Source organism: Elephas maximus, chromosome 21, assembly GCF_024166365.1.
Source record: "Elephas maximus indicus isolate mEleMax1 chromosome 21, mEleMax1 primary haplotype, whole genome shotgun sequence".
NCBI classification, from domain to species: Eukaryota; Metazoa; Chordata; class Mammalia; order Proboscidea; family Elephantidae; genus Elephas; species Elephas maximus.
The window spans coordinates 59,226,041-59,243,353 of record NC_064839.1 but is presented as its reverse complement, the minus strand read 5'-3'; the positions used below and the strand labels follow the sequence as shown (position 1 = coordinate 59,243,353).

At 72.6% G+C, this 17,313-nt stretch overlaps 6 non-coding genes across 6 annotated transcripts; all 6 read left to right on the top strand.

The window, feature by feature from the left end:
• Positions 1–2,174: 2,174 nt before the first annotated feature.
• On the top strand, positions 2,175–2,293 carry LOC126065272 (5S ribosomal RNA). Its single transcript, XR_007514817.1, has one exon. It is a non-coding gene; the product is annotated as a 5S ribosomal RNA (ribosomal RNA).
• A 2,308-nt stretch (positions 2,294–4,601) lies between these two features.
• LOC126065242 (5S ribosomal RNA) lies at positions 4,602–4,720 on the top strand. The gene has a single exon (XR_007514788.1). It is a non-coding gene; the product is annotated as a 5S ribosomal RNA (ribosomal RNA).
• A 2,308-nt stretch (positions 4,721–7,028) lies between these two features.
• Positions 7,029–7,147, top strand: LOC126065241 (5S ribosomal RNA). The gene has a single exon (XR_007514787.1). It is a non-coding gene; the product is annotated as a 5S ribosomal RNA (ribosomal RNA).
• A 2,308-nt stretch (positions 7,148–9,455) lies between these two features.
• Positions 9,456–9,574, top strand: LOC126065240 (5S ribosomal RNA). The gene has a single exon (XR_007514786.1). It is a non-coding gene; the product is annotated as a 5S ribosomal RNA (ribosomal RNA).
• A 2,318-nt stretch (positions 9,575–11,892) lies between these two features.
• On the top strand, positions 11,893–12,011 carry LOC126065239 (5S ribosomal RNA). Its single transcript, XR_007514785.1, has one exon. It is a non-coding gene; the product is annotated as a 5S ribosomal RNA (ribosomal RNA).
• A 2,308-nt stretch (positions 12,012–14,319) lies between these two features.
• On the top strand, positions 14,320–14,438 carry LOC126065238 (5S ribosomal RNA). The gene has a single exon (XR_007514784.1). It is a non-coding gene; the product is annotated as a 5S ribosomal RNA (ribosomal RNA).
• Positions 14,439–17,313: the final 2,875 nt, after the last annotated feature.

Sequence of the window (17,313 nt, the reverse complement as noted above, 5' to 3'; positions counted from 1 at the left end):
GGGGTGGCGGCGGCGTCGACGAGGACGACGACGGCGACGACGACGACGGCGGACGACGGCGGCCGACGGCGGCCCGGCACTCCAGTCCAGTCGGGCCGCAGCGCTTCCCGGCCGCCCCTACTCTCCCCCGCTCCCACCCCCCGCCCGGGCCTTCAGGTTCAGGCCCTGCGGGAGCGCGCCCTGCCCTCGTGGCGGTGGGAGACGCTCCCCGTGGCGCCAGAGCCTCTCCTTGGGGCCGGAGCTCTGTCCTTGTCCAGCGGGGGCAGGCCCCTGGCTCAGAGGGCCTTCGGGAGCCACCCGGGCCGCCTCCGCCCTGCCGCCCCCCCACCCTCCACCCCGACCGGCCTCTGCCCCAACTTGGCTGCTCGGCTGCCCTCCTTCCCTCGGGCTCTGCCCACCCTTCCTGGCTCTGCAGGCCTGCCTCCTGGTGTGCCGGGATGTCTGCCAGTGGATTGGGAGGAGAAGACACCCGGGGCGGGCGGGCCCCTTGCCCTCCCCGGGCAACTTGCTTCGTGTACTCTGGGGGTGGGGGTGGGGCTGGGGCTGGGGCTGGGGCTGGGGCTGGGGCTGGGGGTGCGGGTGTGGACGTGAGACGGCCACAACGGTGGTGGTGGCGGTGGCCGCCGGACACTCGGCCGACTAGCCAGCCTCTCTCTCTGAGGTGTGGCGTGGGGGGGGAGGGGGGTCGGGGAGGCGACGAGGCGGGCGTGGGGGCGGTGGTGAGGCGGCCTTGAGGTGGGGATCTCGTGCCCGGGAGGAACAGGTGCCCTCCTGCCCGGTGTCCCGCGCGGGCCTAGACGTGGCCTCAAGTGGCCTGACCCCGATGAGTGAGTGAGGACGGGTCCTCCTGGCCGTCGGGCACACAGAACTAGGGGAGCCGGGGCCAGTCGAGCTGGGGGCCTCCCCGAGAGGTGCGAGACCGCAGCAGGGGCGCGCGGGGGTCCAGGCCGGGTGGGGTGGTGCGGTGTTGAGCTGGAGGCTATGCGGGGGGCGGGGCGCCGGGCGCGGGGCGGGGACGGCCACGCACGTTTCCTGCAGGGCTGTGGCTCTGGACCGCCAGGGCCAGAAGCAGCCTGCCCGCGGTCAGCGGGGGGTGAGGTGCGGATGGCGGGGGCCGCCCGCCCTCCCCGCGCCGGTCGCCCGTCCCCACCCAGGCCCCCGCCGCCACCCCACCCCACCCCACCCCACCCCACAACCCGCCCTCCCTCCTCCCATCGGGGAAGCTCACCAGTGAGCTGGGCAGCTGGGCCAACGCGCCTGCCCGACCGCCCTGGCCCCCCACCGACCCTCCCGTCAGGCTAAGCGCCGCCTGCCCCACCTCCAGCCCCCCAGCAGGACCGGGAGCCTACGTGGGGTCCTGACTGGCCAGTGGGCAGGACGTCCCTCGTCGGTAGGCGTGTGGCTCGTGCGTGGTCTTTCGCCGCTCCCCGGTGCCCTCCCCCGCCAGCACCAGGGCTCGGGGGTCCGGTGGGAAGTACCAGAGGGCCTCCGCGGCACCTAGGAGCAGCCTGGCGCGCAAGGGTTCGCCGTGCTCCTCCGAGTCCCGCGTGGCCCTGGAGGGCCACGGCCGGCCAGGAGGGCGACGAGGGGCAAAGGCGGGAGGGACAGGTGGGCCGGGGACCGGGCCCGGGGCCGGGACTGGGGCCGAGAGCCGGGCCCGGCGAGGGCCCCTTGGAGGAAGGGGAGGCAAAGGGAGGCCCGGCCAGGGGACGGGCCGGGGGGTGGGGGGGCGAGTGGAGGCCGGGGCCACCCCGCGCTGGGCAGGGGGAGAGACGAGAGGCGCTCGGCCAGATGTCGGCGGAAGCAGGCGGCCCGAGTGCCTCCCGGTGCCGCCGGGGGCGAGGGGCGAGCAGGCGGCAGGAGAGCCCCGGCCGGACTGAGGGGGGCCGTGGGGCTTGGCAGGAAGGGCAGGGGGCGCGACCCGGGCGGCCTTCCCGCCTGGCTGACTGCCTTCCTCCCGGTCGCCGCCACCTGCCTGCTTGGAGGCCGGACTCTTGGGCCGGCTGGCCGGGACCCGCACCCTTGGCCAGGCGGGGCGGGCCGGGGCGGGCCGGGGCGGGCCGGGGCGGGGCTGGGCGGCCAAAGCTGGAGGCTGCCGGGGCGGCCAAGGCGCGCTGCGCCGGCGGCTGGGGCCGCTGAGCAGGCTCTTAGGGCGAGCGGCGGCAGGCGCTGACGTCTACGGCCATACCACCCTGAACGCGCCCGATCTCGTCTGATCTCGGAAGCTAAGCAGGGTCGGGCCTGGTTAGTACTTGGATGGGAGACCGCCTGGGAATACCGGGTGCTGTCTTTTACGCCTCCTTTTCTCTTTTGCCGCCAACCCACGGGGCACAGGGACACACGGACACGGACAGGGACGCAACCAGGCCAGGAAGCCCGGCCCAGGGGCCCGGCCAGCGGCCCTCGGGCACCAGGAAAGCTTCGGGGGTGGCGGCGGCGTCGACGAGGACGACGACGGCGACGACGACGACGGCGGACGACGGCGGCCGACGGCGGCCCGGCACTCCAGTCCAGTCGGGCCGCAGCGCTTCCCGGCCGCCCCTACTCTCCCCCGCTCCCACCCCCCGCCCGGGCCTTCAGGTTCAGGCCCTGCGGGAGCGCGCCCTGCCCTCGTGGCGGTGGGAGACGCTCCCCGTGGCGCCAGAGCCTCTCCTTGGGGCCGGAGCTCTGTCCTTGTCCAGCGGGGGCAGGCCCCTGGCTCAGAGGGCCTTCGGGAGCCACCCGGGCCGCCTCCGCCCTGCCGCCCCCCCACCCTCCACCCCGACCGGCCTCTGCCCCAACTTGGCTGCTCGGCTGCCCTCCTTCCCTCGGGCTCTGCCCACCCTTCCTGGCTCTGCAGGCCTGCCTCCTGGTGTGCCGGGATGTCTGCTAGTGGATTGGGAGGAGAAGACACCCGGGGCGGGCGGGCCCCTTGCCCTCCCCGGGCAACTTGCTTCGTGTACTCTGGGGGTGGGGGTGGGGCTGGGGCTGGGGCTGGGGCTGGGGCTGGGGCTGGGGGTGCGGGTGTGGACGTGAGACGGCCACAACGGTGGTGGTGGCGGTGGCCGCCGGACACTCGGCCGACTAGCCAGCCTCTCTCTCTGAGGTGTGGCGTGGGGGGGGAGGGGGGTCGGGGAGGCGACGAGGCGGGCGTGGGGGCGGTGGTGAGGCGGCCTTGAGGTGGGGATCTCGTGCCCGGGAGGAACAGGTGCCCTCCTGCCCGGTGTCCCGCGCGGGCCTAGACGTGGCCTCAAGTGGCCTGACCCCGATGAGTGAGTGAGGACGGGTCCTCCTGGCCGTCGGGCACACAGAACTAGGGGAGCCGGGGCCAGTCGAGCTGGGGGCCTCCCCGAGAGGTGCGAGACCGCAGCAGGGGCGCGCGGGGGTCCAGGCCGGGTGGGGTGGTGCGGTGTTGAGCTGGAGGCTATGCGGGGGGCGGGGCGCCGGGCGCGGGGCGGGGACGGCCACGCACGTTTCCTGCAGGGCTGTGGCTCTGGACCGCCAGGGCCAGAAGCAGCCTGCCCGCGGTCAGCGGGGGGTGAGGTGCGGATGGCGGGGGCCGCCCGCCCTCCCCGCGCCGGTCGCCCGTCCCCACCCAGGCCCCCGCCGCCACCCCACCCCACCCCACCCCACCCCACCCCAACCCGCCCTCCCTCCTCCCATCGGGGAAGCTCACCAGTGAGCTGGGCAGCTGGGCCAACGCGCCTGCCCGACCGCCCTGGCCCCCCACCGACCCTCCCGTCAGGCTAAGCGCCGCCTGCCCCACCTCCAGCCCCCCAGCAGGACCGGGAGCCTACGTGGGGTCCTGACTGGCCAGTGGGCAGGACGTCCCTCGTCGGTAGGCGTGTGGCTCGTGCGTGGTCTTTCGCCGCTCCCCGGTGCCCTCCCCCGCCAGCACCAGGGCTCGGGGGTCCGGTGGGAAGTACCAGAGGGCCTCCGCGGCACCTAGGAGCAGCCTGGCGCGCAAGGGTTCGCCGTGCTCCTCCGAGTCCCGCGTGGCCCTGGAGGGCCACGGCCGGCCAGGAGGGCGACGAGGGGCAAAGGCGGGAGGGACAGGTGGGCCGGGGACCGGGCCCGGGGCCGGGACTGGGGCCGAGAGCCGGGCCCGGCGAGGGCCCCTTGGAGGAAGGGGAGGCAAAGGGAGGCCCGGCCAGGGGACGGGCCGGGGGGTGGGGGGGCGAGTGGAGGCCGGGGCCACCCCGCGCTGGGCAGGGGGAGAGACGAGAGGCGCTCGGCCAGATGTCGGCGGAAGCAGGCGGCCCGAGTGCCTCCCGGTGCCGCCGGGGGCGAGGGGCGAGCAGGCGGCAGGAGAGCCCCGGCCGGACTGAGGGGGGCCGTGGGGCTTGGCAGGAAGGGCAGGGGGCGCGACCCGGGCGGCCTTCCCGCCTGGCTGACTGCCTTCCTCCCGGTCGCCGCCACCTGCCTGCTTGGAGGCCGGACTCTTGGGCCGGCTGGCCGGGACCCGCACCCTTGGCCAGGCGGGGCGGGCCGGGGCGGGCCGGGGCGGGCCGGGGCGGGGCTGGGCGGCCAAAGCTGGAGGCTGCCGGGGCGGCCAAGGCGCGCTGCGCCGGCGGCTGGGGCCGCTGAGCAGGCTCTTAGGGCGAGCGGCGGCAGGCGCTGACGTCTACGGCCATACCACCCTGAACGCGCCCGATCTCGTCTGATCTCGGAAGCTAAGCAGGGTCGGGCCTGGTTAGTACTTGGATGGGAGACCGCCTGGGAATACCGGGTGCTGTAGGCTTTTACGCCTCCTTTTCTCTTTTGCCGCCAACCCACGGGGCACAGGGACACACGGACACGGACAGGGACGCAACCAGGCCAGGAAGCCCGGCCCAGGGGCCCGGCCAGCGGCCCTCGGGCACCAGGAAAGCTTCGGGGGTGGCGGCGGCGTCGACGAGGACGACGACGGCGACGACGACGACGGCGGACGACGGCGGCCGACGGCGGCCCGGCACTCCAGTCCAGTCGGGCCGCAGCGCTTCCCGGCCGCCCCTACTCTCCCCCGCTCCCACCCCCCGCCCGGGCCTTCAGGTTCAGGCCCTGCGGGAGCGCGCCCTGCCCTCGTGGCGGTGGGAGACGCTCCCCGTGGCGCCAGAGCCTCTCCTTGGGGCCGGAGCTCTGTCCTTGTCCAGCGGGGGCAGGCCCCTGGCTCAGAGGGCCTTCGGGAGCCACCCGGGCCGCCTCCGCCCTGCCGCCCCCCCACCCTCCACCCCGACCGGCCTCTGCCCCAACTTGGCTGCTCGGCTGCCCTCCTTCCCTCGGGCTCTGCCCACCCTTCCTGGCTCTGCAGGCCTGCCTCCTGGTGTGCCGGGATGTCTGCTAGTGGATTGGGAGGAGAAGACACCCGGGGCGGGCGGGCCCCTTGCCCTCCCCGGGCAACTTGCTTCGTGTACTCTGGGGGTGGGGGTGGGGCTGGGGCTGGGGCTGGGGCTGGGGCTGGGGCTGGGGGTGCGGGTGTGGACGTGAGACGGCCACAACGGTGGTGGTGGCGGTGGCCGCCGGACACTCGGCCGACTAGCCAGCCTCTCTCTCTGAGGTGTGGCGTGGGGGGGGAGGGGGGTCGGGGAGGCGACGAGGCGGGCGTGGGGGCGGTGGTGAGGCGGCCTTGAGGTGGGGATCTCGTGCCCGGGAGGAACAGGTGCCCTCCTGCCCGGTGTCCCGCGCGGGCCTAGACGTGGCCTCAAGTGGCCTGACCCCGATGAGTGAGTGAGGACGGGTCCTCCTGGCCGTCGGGCACACAGAACTAGGGGAGCCGGGGCCAGTCGAGCTGGGGGCCTCCCCGAGAGGTGCGAGACCGCAGCAGGGGCGCGCGGGGGTCCAGGCCGGGTGGGGTGGTGCGGTGTTGAGCTGGAGGCTATGCGGGGGGCGGGGCGCCGGGCGCGGGGCGGGGACGGCCACGCACGTTTCCTGCAGGGCTGTGGCTCTGGACCGCCAGGGCCAGAAGCAGCCTGCCCGCGGTCAGCGGGGGGTGAGGTGCGGATGGCGGGGGCCGCCCGCCCTCCCCGCGCCGGTCGCCCGTCCCCACCCAGGCCCCCGCCGCCACCCCACCCCACCCCACCCCACCCCACAACCCGCCCTCCCTCCTCCCATCGGGGAAGCTCACCAGTGAGCTGGGCAGCTGGGCCAACGCGCCTGCCCGACCGCCCTGGCCCCCCACCGACCCTCCCGTCAGGCTAAGCGCCGCCTGCCCCACCTCCAGCCCCCCAGCAGGACCGGGAGCCTACGTGGGGTCCTGACTGGCCAGTGGGCAGGACGTCCCTCGTCGGTAGGCGTGTGGCTCGTGCGTGGTCTTTCGCCGCTCCCCGGTGCCCTCCCCCGCCAGCACCAGGGCTCGGGGGTCCGGTGGGAAGTACCAGAGGGCCTCCGCGGCACCTAGGAGCAGCCTGGCGCGCAAGGGTTCGCCGTGCTCCTCCGAGTCCCGCGTGGCCCTGGAGGGCCACGGCCGGCCAGGAGGGCGACGAGGGGCAAAGGCGGGAGGGACAGGTGGGCCGGGGACCGGGCCCGGGGCCGGGACTGGGGCCGAGAGCCGGGCCCGGCGAGGGCCCCTTGGAGGAAGGGGAGGCAAAGGGAGGCCCGGCCAGGGGACGGGCCGGGGGGTGGGGGGGCGAGTGGAGGCCGGGGCCACCCCGCGCTGGGCAGGGGGAGAGACGAGAGGCGCTCGGCCAGATGTCGGCGGAAGCAGGCGGCCCGAGTGCCTCCCGGTGCCGCCGGGGGCGAGGGGCGAGCAGGCGGCAGGAGAGCCCCGGCCGGACTGAGGGGGGCCGTGGGGCTTGGCAGGAAGGGCAGGGGGCGCGACCCGGGCGGCCTTCCCGCCTGGCTGACTGCCTTCCTCCCGGTCGCCGCCACCTGCCTGCTTGGAGGCCGGACTCTTGGGCCGGCTGGCCGGGACCCGCACCCTTGGCCAGGCGGGGCGGGCCGGGGCGGGCCGGGGCGGGCCGGGGCGGGGCTGGGCGGCCAAAGCTGGAGGCTGCCGGGGCGGCCAAGGCGCGCTGCGCCGGCGGCTGGGGCCGCTGAGCAGGCTCTTAGGGCGAGCGGCGGCAGGCGCTGACGTCTACGGCCATACCACCCTGAACGCGCCCGATCTCGTCTGATCTCGGAAGCTAAGCAGGGTCGGGCCTGGTTAGTACTTGGATGGGAGACCGCCTGGGAATACCGGGTGCTGTAGGCTTTTACGCCTCCTTTTCTCTTTTGCCGCCAACCCACGGGGCACAGGGACACACGGACACGGACAGGGACGCAACCAGGCCAGGAAGCCCGGCCCAGGGGCCCGGCCAGCGGCCCTCGGGCACCAGGAAAGCTTCGGGGGTGGCGGCGGCGTCGACGAGGACGACGACGGCGACGACGACGACGGCGGACGACGGCGGCCGACGGCGGCCCGGCACTCCAGTCCAGTCGGGCCGCAGCGCTTCCCGGCCGCCCCTACTCTCCCCCGCTCCCACCCCCCGCCCGGGCCTTCAGGTTCAGGCCCTGCGGGAGCGCGCCCTGCCCTCGTGGCGGTGGGAGACGCTCCCCGTGGCGCCAGAGCCTCTCCTTGGGGCCGGAGCTCTGTCCTTGTCCAGCGGGGGCAGGCCCCTGGCTCAGAGGGCCTTCGGGAGCCACCCGGGCCGCCTCCGCCCTGCCGCCCCCCCACCCTCCACCCCGACCGGCCTCTGCCCCAACTTGGCTGCTCGGCTGCCCTCCTTCCCTCGGGCTCTGCCCACCCTTCCTGGCTCTGCAGGCCTGCCTCCTGGTGTGCCGGGATGTCTGCCAGTGGATTGGGAGGAGAAGACACCCGGGGCGGGCGGGCCCCTTGCCCTCCCCGGGCAACTTGCTTCGTGTACTCTGGGGGTGGGGGTGGGGCTGGGGCTGGGGCTGGGGCTGGGGCTGGGGCTGGGGGTGCGGGTGTGGACGTGAGACGGCCACAACGGTGGTGGTGGCGGTGGCCGCCGGACACTCGGCCGACTAGCCAGCCTCTCTCTCTGAGGTGTGGCGTGGGGGGGGAGGGGGGTCGGGGAGGCGACGAGGCGGGCGTGGGGGCGGTGGTGAGGCGGCCTTGAGGTGGGGATCTCGTGCCCGGGAGGAACAGGTGCCCTCCTGCCCGGTGTCCCGCGCGGGCCTAGACGTGGCCTCAAGTGGCCTGACCCCGATGAGTGAGTGAGGACGGGTCCTCCTGGCCGTCGGGCACACAGAACTAGGGGAGCCGGGGCCAGTCGAGCTGGGGGCCTCCCCGAGAGGTGCGAGACCGCAGCAGGGGCGCGCGGGGGTCCAGGCCGGGTGGGGTGGTGCGGTGTTGAGCTGGAGGCTATGCGGGGGGCGGGGCGCCGGGCGCGGGGCGGGGACGGCCACGCACGTTTCCTGCAGGGCTGTGGCTCTGGACCGCCAGGGCCAGAAGCAGCCTGCCCGCGGTCAGCGGGGGGTGAGGTGCGGATGGCGGGGGCCGCCCGCCCTCCCCGCGCCGGTCGCCCGTCCCCACCCAGGCCCCCGCCGCCACCCCACCCCACCCCACCCCACCCCACAACCCGCCCTCCCTCCTCCCATCGGGGAAGCTCACCAGTGAGCTGGGCAGCTGGGCCAACGCGCCTGCCCGACCGCCCTGGCCCCCCACCGACCCTCCCGTCAGGCTAAGCGCCGCCTGCCCCACCTCCAGCCCCCCAGCAGGACCGGGAGCCTACGTGGGGTCCTGACTGGCCAGTGGGCAGGACGTCCCTCGTCGGTAGGCGTGTGGCTCGTGCGTGGTCTTTCGCCGCTCCCCGGTGCCCTCCCCCGCCAGCACCAGGGCTCGGGGGTCCGGTGGGAAGTACCAGAGGGCCTCCGCGGCACCTAGGAGCAGCCTGGCGCGCAAGGGTTCGCCGTGCTCCTCCGAGTCCCGCGTGGCCCTGGAGGGCCACGGCCGGCCAGGAGGGCGACGAGGGGCAAAGGCGGGAGGGACAGGTGGGCCGGGGACCGGGCCCGGGGCCGGGACTGGGGCCGAGAGCCGGGCCCGGCGAGGGCCCCTTGGAGGAAGGGGAGGCAAAGGGAGGCCCGGCCAGGGGACGGGCCGGGGGGTGGGGGGGCGAGTGGAGGCCGGGGCCACCCCGCGCTGGGCAGGGGGAGAGACGAGAGGCGCTCGGCCAGATGTCGGCGGAAGCAGGCGGCCCGAGTGCCTCCCGGTGCCGCCGGGGGCGAGGGGCGAGCAGGCGGCAGGAGAGCCCCGGCCGGACTGAGGGGGGCCGTGGGGCTTGGCAGGAAGGGCAGGGGGCGCGACCCGGGCGGCCTTCCCGCCTGGCTGACTGCCTTCCTCCCGGTCGCCGCCACCTGCCTGCTTGGAGGCCGGACTCTTGGGCCGGCTGGCCGGGACCCGCACCCTTGGCCAGGCGGGGCGGGCCGGGGCGGGCCGGGGCGGGCCGGGGCGGGGCTGGGCGGCCAAAGCTGGAGGCTGCCGGGGCGGCCAAGGCGCGCTGCGCCGGCGGCTGGGGCCGCTGAGCAGGCTCTTAGGGCGAGCGGCGGCAGGCGCTGACGTCTACGGCCATACCACCCTGAACGCGCCCGATCTCGTCTGATCTCGGAAGCTAAGCAGGGTCGGGCCTGGTTAGTACTTGGATGGGAGACCGCCTGGGAATACCGGGTGCTGTAGGCTTTTACGCCTCCTTTTCTCTTTTGCCGCCAACCCACGGGGCACAGGGACACACGGACACGGACAGGGACGCAACCAGGCCAGGAAGCCCGGCCCAGGGGCCCGGCCAGCGGCCCTCGGGCACCAGGAAAGCTTCGGGGGTGGCGGCGGCGTCGACGAGGACGACGACGGCGACGACGACGACGGCGGACGACGGCGGCCGACGGCGGCCCGGCACTCCAGTCCAGTCGGGCCGCAGCGCTTCCCGGCCGCCCCTACTCTCCCCCGCTCCCACCCCCCGCCCGGGCCTTCAGGTTCAGGCCCTGCGGGAGCGCGCCCTGCCCTCGTGGCGGTGGGAGACGCTCCCCGTGGCGCCAGAGCCTCTCCTTGGGGCCGGAGCTCTGTCCTTGTCCAGCGGGGGCAGGCCCCTGGCTCAGAGGGCCTTCGGGAGCCACCCGGGCCGCCTCCGCCCTGCCGCCCCCCCACCCTCCACCCCGACCGGCCTCTGCCCCAACTTGGCTGCTCGGCTGCCCTCCTTCCCTCGGGCTCTGCCCACCCTTCCTGGCTCTGCAGGCCTGCCTCCTGGTGTGCCGGGATGTCTGCTAGTGGATTGGGAGGAGAAGACACCCGGGGCGGGCGGGCCCCTTGCCCTCCCCGGGCAACTTGCTTCGTGTACTCTGGGGGTGGGGGTGGGGCTGGGGCTGGGGCTGGGGCTGGGGCTGGGGCTGGGGGTGCGGGTGTGGACGTGAGACGGCCACAACGGTGGTGGTGGCGGTGGCCGCCGGACACTCGGCCGACTAGCCAGCCTCTCTCTCTGAGGTGTGGCGTGGGGGGGGAGGGGGGTCGGGGAGGCGACGAGGCGGGCGTGGGGGCGGTGGTGAGGCGGCCTTGAGGTGGGGATCTCGTGCCCGGGAGGAACAGGTGCCCTCCTGCCCGGTGTCCCGCGCGGGCCTAGACGTGGCCTCAAGTGGCCTGACCCCGATGAGTGAGTGAGGACGGGTCCTCCTGGCCGTCGGGCACACAGAACTAGGGGAGCCGGGGCCAGTCGAGCTGGGGGCCTCCCCGAGAGGTGCGAGACCGCAGCAGGGGCGCGCGGGGGTCCAGGCCGGGTGGGGTGGTGCGGTGTTGAGCTGGAGGCTATGCGGGGGGCGGGGCGCCGGGCGCGGGGCGGGGACGGCCACGCACGTTTCCTGCAGGGCTGTGGCTCTGGACCGCCAGGGCCAGAAGCAGCCTGCCCGCGGTCAGCGGGGGGTGAGGTGCGGATGGCGGGGGCCGCCCGCCCTCCCCGCGCCGGTCGCCCGTCCCCACCCAGGCCCCCGCCGCCACCCCACCCCACCCCACCCCACCCCACAACCCGCCCTCCCTCCTCCCATCGGGGAAGCTCACCAGTGAGCTGGGCAGCTGGGCCAACGCGCCTGCCCGACCGCCCTGGCCCCCCACCGACCCTCCCGTCAGGCTAAGCGCCGCCTGCCCCACCTCCAGCCCCCCAGCAGGACCGGGAGCCTACGTGGGGTCCTGACTGGCCAGTGGGCAGGACGTCCCTCGTCGGTAGGCGTGTGGCTCGTGCGTGGTCTTTCGCCGCTCCCCGGTGCCCTCCCCCGCCAGCACCAGGGCTCGGGGGTCCGGTGGGAAGTACCAGAGGGCCTCCGCGGCACCTAGGAGCAGCCTGGCGCGCAAGGGTTCGCCGTGCTCCTCCGAGTCCCGCGTGGCCCTGGAGGGCCACGGCCGGCCAGGAGGGCGACGAGGGGCAAAGGCGGGAGGGACAGGTGGGCCGGGGACCGGGCCCGGGGCCGGGACTGGGGCCGAGAGCCGGGCCCGGCGAGGGCCCCTTGGAGGAAGGGGAGGCAAAGGGAGGCCCGGCCAGGGGACGGGCCGGGGGGTGGGGGGGCGAGTGGAGGCCGGGGCCACCCCGCGCTGGGCAGGGGGAGAGACGAGAGGCGCTCGGCCAGATGTCGGCGGAAGCAGGCGGCCCGAGTGCCTCCCGGTGCCGCCGGGGGCGAGGGGCGAGCAGGCGGCAGGAGAGCCCCGGCCGGACTGAGGGGGGCCGTGGGGCTTGGCAGGAAGGGCAGGGGGCGCGACCCGGGCGGCCTTCCCGCCTGGCTGACTGCCTTCCTCCCGGTCGCCGCCACCTGCCTGCTTGGAGGCCGGACTCTTGGGCCGGCTGGCCGGGACCCGCACCCTTGGCCAGGCGGGGCGGGCCGGGGCGGGCCGGGGCGGGCCGGGGCGGGCCGGGGCGGGGCTGGGCGGCCAAAGCTGGAGGCTGCCGGGGCGGCCAAGGCGCGCTGCGCCGGCGGCTGGGGCCGCTGAGCAGGCTCTTAGGGCGAGCGGCGGCAGGCGCTGACGTCTACGGCCATACCACCCTGAACGCGCCCGATCTCGTCTGATCTCGGAAGCTAAGCAGGGTCGGGCCTGGTTAGTACTTGGATGGGAGACCGCCTGGGAATACCGGGTGCTGTAGGCTTTTACGCCTCCTTTTCTCTTTTGCCGCCAACCCACGGGGCACAGGGACACACGGACAGGGACAGGGACGCAACCAGGCCAGGAAGCCCGGCCCAGGGGCCCGGCCAGCGGCCCTCGGGCACCAGGAAAGCTTCGGGGGTGGCGGCGGCGTCGACGAGGACGACGACGGCGACGACGACGACGGCGGACGACGGCGGCCGACGGCGGCCCGGCACTCCAGTCCAGTCGGGCCGCAGCGCTTCCCGGCCGCCCCTACTCTCCCCCGCTCCCACCCCCCGCCCGGGCCTTCAGGTTCAGGCCCTGCGGGAGCGCGCCCTGCCCTCGTGGCGGTGGGAGACGCTCCCCGTGGCGCCAGAGCCTCTCCTTGGGGCCGGAGCTCTGTCCTTGTCCAGCGGGGGCAGGCCCCTGGCTCAGAGGGCCTTCGGGAGCCACCCGGGCCGCCTCCGCCCTGCCGCCCCCCCACCCTCCACCCCGACCGGCCTCTGCCCCAACTTGGCTGCTCGGCTGCCCTCCTTCCCTCGGGCTCTGCCCACCCTTCCTGGCTCTGCAGGCCTGCCTCCTGGTGTGCCGGGATGTCTGCTAGTGGATTGGGAGGAGAAGACACCCGGGGCGGGCGGGCCCCTTGCCCTCCCCGGGCAACTTGCTTCGTGTACTCTGGGGGTGGGGGTGGGGCTGGGGCTGGGGCTGGGGCTGGGGCTGGGGCTGGGGGTGCGGGTGTGGACGTGAGACGGCCACAACGGTGGTGGTGGCGGTGGCCGCCGGACACTCGGCCGACTAGCCAGCCTCTCTCTCTGAGGTGTGGCGTGGGGGGGGAGGGGGGTCGGGGAGGCGACGAGGCGGGCGTGGGGGCGGTGGTGAGGCGGCCTTGAGGTGGGGATCTCGTGCCCGGGAGGAACAGGTGCCCTCCTGCCCGGTGTCCCGCGCGGGCCTAGACGTGGCCTCAAGTGGCCTGACCCCGATGAGTGAGTGAGGACGGGTCCTCCTGGCCGTCGGGCACACAGAACTAGGGGAGCCGGGGCCAGTCGAGCTGGGGGCCTCCCCGAGAGGTGCGAGACCGCAGCAGGGGCGCGCGGGGGTCCAGGCCGGGTGGGGTGGTGCGGTGTTGAGCTGGAGGCTATGCGGGGGGCGGGGCGCCGGGCGCGGGGCGGGGACGGCCACGCACGTTTCCTGCAGGGCTGTGGCTCTGGACCGCCAGGGCCAGAAGCAGCCTGCCCGCGGTCAGCGGGGGGTGAGGTGCGGATGGCGGGGGCCGCCCGCCCTCCCCGCGCCGGTCGCCCGTCCCCACCCAGGCCCCCGCCGCCACCCCACCCCACCCCACCCCACCCCACAACCCGCCCTCCCTCCTCCCATCGGGGAAGCTCACCAGTGAGCTGGGCAGCTGGGCCAACGCGCCTGCCCGACCGCCCTGGCCCCCCACCGACCCTCCCGTCAGGCTAAGCGCCGCCTGCCCCACCTCCAGCCCCCCAGCAGGACCGGGAGCCTACGTGGGGTCCTGACTGGCCAGTGGGCAGGACGTCCCTCGTCGGTAGGCGTGTGGCTCGTGCGTGGTCTTTCGCCGCTCCCCGGTGCCCTCCCCCGCCAGCACCAGGGCTCGGGGGTCCGGTGGGAAGTACCAGAGGGCCTCCGCGGCACCTAGGAGCAGCCTGGCGCGCAAGGGTTCGCCGTGCTCCTCCGAGTCCCGCGTGGCCCTGGAGGGCCACGGCCGGCCAGGAGGGCGACGAGGGGCAAAGGCGGGAGGGACAGGTGGGCCGGGGACCGGGCCCGGGGCCGGGACTGGGGCCGAGAGCCGGGCCCGGCGAGGGCCCCTTGGAGGAAGGGGAGGCAAAGGGAGGCCCGGCCAGGGGACGGGCCGGGGGGTGGGGGGGCGAGTGGAGGCCGGGGCCACCCCGCGCTGGGCAGGGGGAGAGACGAGAGGCGCTCGGCCAGATGTCGGCGGAAGCAGGCGGCCCGAGTGCCTCCCGGTGCCGCCGGGGGCGAGGGGCGAGCAGGCGGCAGGAGAGCCCCGGCCGGACTGAGGGGGGCCGTGGGGCTTGGCAGGAAGGGCAGGGGGCGCGACCCGGGCGGCCTTCCCGCCTGGCTGACTGCCTTCCTCCCGGTCGCCGCCACCTGCCTGCTTGGAGGCCGGACTCTTGGGCCGGCTGGCCGGGACCCGCACCCTTGGCCAGGCGGGGCGGGCCGGGGCGGGCCGGGGCGGGCCGGGGCGGGGCTGGGCGGCCAAAGCTGGAGGCTGCCGGGGCGGCCAAGGCGCGCTGCGCCGGCGGCTGGGGCCGCTGAGCAGGCTCTTAGGGCGAGCGGCGGCAGGCGCTGACGTCTACGGCCATACCACCCTGAACGCGCCCGATCTCGTCTGATCTCGGAAGCTAAGCAGGGTCGGGCCTGGTTAGTACTTGGATGGGAGACCGCCTGGGAATACCGGGTGCTGTAGGCTTTTACGCCTCCTTTTCTCTTTTGCCGCCAACCCACGGGGCACAGGGACACACGGACACGGACAGGGACGCAACCAGGCCAGGAAGCCCGGCCCAGGGGCCCGGCCAGCGGCCCTCGGGCACCAGGAAAGCTTCGGGGGTGGCGGCGGCGTCGACGAGGACGACGACGGCGACGACGACGACGGCGGACGACGGCGGCCGACGGCGGCCCGGCACTCCAGTCCAGTCGGGCCGCAGCGCTTCCCGGCCGCCCCTACTCTCCCCCGCTCCCACCCCCCGCCCGGGCCTTCAGGTTCAGGCCCTGCGGGAGCGCGCCCTGCCCTCGTGGCGGTGGGAGACGCTCCCCGTGGCGCCAGAGCCTCTCCTTGGGGCCGGAGCTCTGTCCTTGTCCAGCGGGGGCAGGCCCCTGGCTCAGAGGGCCTTCGGGAGCCACCCGGGCCGCCTCCGCCCTGCCGCCCCCCCACCCTCCACCCCGACCGGCCTCTGCCCCAACTTGGCTGCTCGGCTGCCCTCCTTCCCTCGGGCTCTGCCCACCCTTCCTGGCTCTGCAGGCCTGCCTCCTGGTGTGCCGGGATGTCTGCTAGTGGATTGGGAGGAGAAGACACCCGGGGCGGGCGGGCCCCTTGCCCTCCCCCGGGCAACTTGCTTCGTGTACTCTGGGGGTGGGGGTGGGGGTGGGGGTGGGGGTGGGGGTGGGGGTGGGGGTGGGGCTGGGGCTGGGGCTGGGGCTGGGGCTGCGGCTGGGGCCGGGGCTGGGGGTGTGGGTGGGCACGTGAGACGGCCACAACTGTGGTGGTGGCGGTGGCCGCCGGATACTGGGCGGACTAGCCAGCCTCTCTCTCTGAGGTGGGGCGCGGGGGAGAGGGGGGTGGGGAGGCGACGAGGCGGGCGTGGGGGCGGTGGTGAGGCGGCCTTGAGGTGGGGATCTCGTGCCCGCGAGGAACAGGTGCCCTCCTGCCCTGTGTCCCGCGCGGGCCTAGACGTGGCCTCAAGTGGCCTGACCCCGATGAGTGAGTGAGGACGGGTCCTCCTGGCCGTCGGGCACACAGAACTAGGGGAGCCGGGGCCAGTCGAGCTGGGGGCCTCCCCGAGAGTTGCGAGACCTCAGCAGGGCCGTGCGGGGGTCCAGGCCGGGTGGGGTGGTGCGGTGTTGAGCTGGAGGCTATGTGGGGGGCGGGGCGCCGGGCGCGGGGCGGGGACGGCCACGCACGTTTCCTGCAGGGCTGTGGCTCTGGACCGCTAGGGCCAGAAGCAGCCTGCCCGCGCGGTCAGCGGGGGGTGAGTTGTGGATGGCTTGGACCCGCCCGCCCTCCTAGCGCAGATCGCCTGTCCCTACCCACACCCCATCCACCCCACTCCACAACCTGCCCTCCCTCCTCCCATTGTGGAAGCTCACCAGTGAGGTGGGCTCTTGGCCAAGGGTCGTGCGGGAGCGCTCTGTCCCTGGATCCTCTTGTCAGCCCAAGCTTCACCTTCCGCACCTCCAGCCCCCAGGAGGGCAGGGAGACTTCGTGGGTTCCTTACTGGCCAGCAAGCAGGACTCACTCCTCGGGGCACCTGTGGCTAGAGGGATCCCTCTCCTGTTTTTTTTTTTTTTTAATGATCTTTTGCTTTCTTCACGTATAATATCCATGATGTCATTTCACAGCTCCTCTGGTCTTTGGTCATTAGTGTTGAACACATCAAATCTGTTCTTGAGATGGTCCCTAAATTCAGGTGAGATATACTTAAGGTCATACTTTGGCTTTTGTCAACTTCTAATTTTCTTCAGTTTCAACTTGAACTTGGGTATGGACCTGGCCTTGTTCTAACTTGTGATATTGAGGTTTTCCATCATCTTTTCCCAGAGATGTAGTTGGTTTGATTCTTGTCTATTCCATCTAGTGAGGTCCAAGTGTGTAGTCGCCATTTATGTTGGTGAAACCAGGTATTTTCAATGAAGAAGTCATTGGTCTTCCAAAATTCAATCATGTGATACCTGGCAACATTTCTATCACTAAGGTCATATTTTCCAACTAGTGCTACTTCTCCTTTGTTTCCAACTTTTGAATTCCAATTACCAGTAATTTTCAGTGCATCCTGATTGCATGTTTGATCAATTTCAGACTGTAGAAGTTGGTAAAAATTTTCAATTTCTTCTTATTTGGCCTTAGTGATTGGTCCATAAATTTGAATAGTAGTCGTACTAACTGGTCTTCCTTGTAAGCGTATAGATATTATCCTATCACTGATAGCATTGTACTTCAGGATAGATCTTGAAATATTCTTTTTAATGATGAATGCAACACCATTCCTCTTCAAGTTGCCATCCCTGGCATAAGAGTCCATATGATTGTCTGATTCAAAATGGCTAATACCAGTCCATTTCAGCTCAGTAATGCCTAGGATATCAGTGTTTGTGCGTTCCATTTCATTTTTGACAACTTCTAGATTCATACTTCGTGTATTCCATGTTCCGATTATTAATGGATGCTTGCAGCTGTTTCTTCTCATTTTGAGTCATGTCACACCAGCAAATGAAGGTCCCGAAATCTTGACTCCATCCATGTCATTAAGGTTGACTCTACTTTGAGGAGAAAGCTCTTCCCCAGTCATATTTTAAGTGCCTTCCAACCTGGGTGCTTTCCAACTTGAGTGCCTTGCATCTTCTGGCACTATATCAAACAATGTTCTGCTGCTGTTCATAAAGTTTTCACTGGCTAAATATTTTCAGACGTAGACTGCCATGTCCTTCTTCCTAGTCTGTCTTAGCCTGAAAGCTCAGCTGACACCTGTCCACCATAGGTGACCCTGCTGGTATTTGAATACCAGTGCAAGAGCTTCTAGCATCACAGCAACATGCAAGCCCCCAGAGGAGGGCAAACTGAGAGACATGTG